Below are 2919 nucleotides of genomic sequence, written 5' to 3'. Positions count from 1 at the left end.
TTTATATTTAGTTTGTCCCCACCCAAAAACCCCCTATTTCCCGCGCTTGTCCCGTTAGTGTCAGACTTTTTGTGGAACGTGTGTATGTTTGCTTTTTGATGTATTTTCGTCCACATAATGTGTACGTAACTACTTTATATGCGCCATATTGGAATCGTGGTTTATGGTCGTTTCCGTCATATTTGTGACGTCATGGGTCAAAGCAGATGGGCGGGATCGGATGCTTCCATATTTCCATCTGCGCTTCTTCCTTCAGACCTCCTCTCATGTCTACTGAATTGCTTACTTTCTGTTGAACATCCCAGCTGCGTACTTGAGGTTTCCTACATTTTTAAAATGTTTTGCAGATGCATACTGTGTTTTAGACTCTTTGTTGATGAGATTACTGCCATCTGAATTTTTACAGAATTCTTTCTTATATTTTCGTCTTCATACTTTCTGTTTCTTCCCAGACGTTATCCTTCTTTATGGTCATCAATGGGATGTTAAAACCTAATCTTCATTTCTTTTTTCTTATTTATATCATCTCCTTGTTTTGCATTAGCCTTCCTTCTCCTTGAGTGACAGGGAACAATTACTTCTATTTCGATCTCCCATTCATTCTTTTGCATTTTATTCTATTCTGCCTGTAAGCAACCAGTCTTAGTACTTGCACTTTTTCCCTTCATATTAATTTTGTGTGTCATCTGTTTGTGCCTGTTTCTTCTGTGCTTGTATTACGACAAACTGTTCTAGCTCAGTGACCATATTGTCTTGACATGCAGCGTCAAGTAAATATAGTATATTCCTACATAAATGTAGAAGAGAACGTAGCTTACTTGTTTTAATTGTCCAAGTAATTAACAGTGTAAAGTAGAGATAGTGGTTTTAATTGGATAGTTGTTTTATATTGTAAGGCAGAAGATAAAAGAGGTAAAACTTACCCATCAAATATAAAGTGCAGATGAAAAGGAATTATAAGGTACAGTCTTCCACATTGAATTCAGCAATACAGAGTATTCTCGATTGAGTAGTAAAATATGTACATGTACTAACAAAAAATGTATCCATTGAAAGAACTGTATCTTCTCCAATAAAATGTTGAGCAAAGTAAAACTGTGCAAATTCCTCCACTATCACATGAATGATATAAAACAGTGTGTTCCCATCTAGAAATAAACAGTCAACTATGAAAGAGCTTAAAATTGTAGAAAGGTACTTCAAAGAGACCAGGGCATAAATTGTCCAATTGCAGAATTGAGGTTTTACCATATGCTGAACACAGTTCAATAAATACAAGTTGAATGGCTTTAGAGGTTTCCCAGAAATCTCTTAAGAGTTCTGCAAATTCCTCCCCCAACTGCAACAGGTTCCTAAGCACAAAGTAAAGGGGAGAATGATACCTAGACTACATTAATAATATTGTTCCAGTGTTACCGTTGAACACGAACAGGATCGAGATCCATATGGAAGGAGCGAGGATACAAATGCAGGTAAAATCTCCTTGCATTTGTCTCAAAGAGATGTATTGCAACACTCCTGTGGAGAGTGTTTACACCATCCACAAAAAAGGATTAACTTACTTACAAGAGAGCTGTTAAAGGGTTAATAGCTTTACTTTTCTTGTTCTTCTTCTTTTCCCTTTTCCCATTTCTTCTACAGGGTCAGTATTTATAAGTGTTTGAGCAATGTTAGTGGTAAGTGTTGGCCAGATGCCCTTCCAAATGCCCCCCCCCCCCCCAAGAATGTTTGCTAAAAGTTTGCATAGCATGTAGCTGAGGCAGAATGTGCATACCAGACCAGCATTTACCTCGTTGGATGTGGGAAACAGTCTAAAAACCACATCCTGTCTGGCCAACTCAGCAGCCCTCATCATTAATCCACAAGTCAGATTAAATCTGGATCAAGCTCACCACCTCACATCCCAGAAGGGCTGCTTTAATATGCTCAGCTACCTGGTTAGGTAATACCTTTATTAATAAAGTGATGAACATCATGTCTTACTTGTTCTCCTCATCACAGATTTGCAAACAATTTCACTCATTATATATGTTTATGAGAAGGTAACAGTATGCTCACTGCAGCTTCCTATAAGTTGTTCTGTGGATTGGCCCTATGAAAGTATATGTCCTCTTCCCTTTTTGTCATCAGCAGGTCATATCAGACTTATGTTTATTTTCATACGACAGGGTGATTATAATTAAAGTTCCAGGTTCGAAATGCCATAAAAAAAGAATAGCTACTCAGACCGATGTCAAATTTGAATGGAATATTATCAAAGAAATGGGAAATTGTTGTGACTCACTGATCTTTCAAAGTGCCACCACGCAGTTACGCGCGTCCTTTACATGCGGTGCTGTCTGCCAGCCATGCAGCAGCAGCGCCACCTAAGCAGCCAACCAGCCAGCGACCGCTAGATTTGGACTCAGTTATGATTTGACTGTTAAAGTTTACACACGTCTTACTCTGTTTACTTGATCTGTGACTTTCATGTATTGCGTCTTCCTTGAAATATATTTGTTCAACTTGAAGTTATTACAATTGGTGATGAGGTAGTGATTTTTCTTTTCCATCGTTGATCCACACGTTTCCTTGGCTACTTTAGAGCAACTATTGCAAGGTCTTATAGAACAGCAAATGCTTCTCACAAATGCGATTCGTGATTTCGTCGCGGCATCAAATGCGGGGCGTCTCTCGCCGTTGTCTCTACCTACTTTTCCTCCTTATGACGAGACGGCGGCAGACTGGTCTGATTACGAAAAACGTCTTTGACAGCACTTCTTGGCATTTAATGTCGTGGACGAACAAACTTGTAAGTCTCTGTTCTTTTAATGGATTTCAGCTCAAATGTATCGGTTGTTGTCGCAATTGGCTCCTTGGAAAGATCCTGCGTCTTTGTCCTTTGCTGAAATGTGCTCACTTCTGTCCGCCTATTTTCAA

Source organism: Schistocerca americana, chromosome X (assembly GCF_021461395.2).
Source record: "Schistocerca americana isolate TAMUIC-IGC-003095 chromosome X, iqSchAmer2.1, whole genome shotgun sequence".
Classification (NCBI taxonomy): Eukaryota; Metazoa; Arthropoda; class Insecta; order Orthoptera; family Acrididae; genus Schistocerca; species Schistocerca americana.
The sequence above is the reverse complement of the archived record's forward strand: the minus strand, read 5'-3'. Positions refer to the sequence as shown.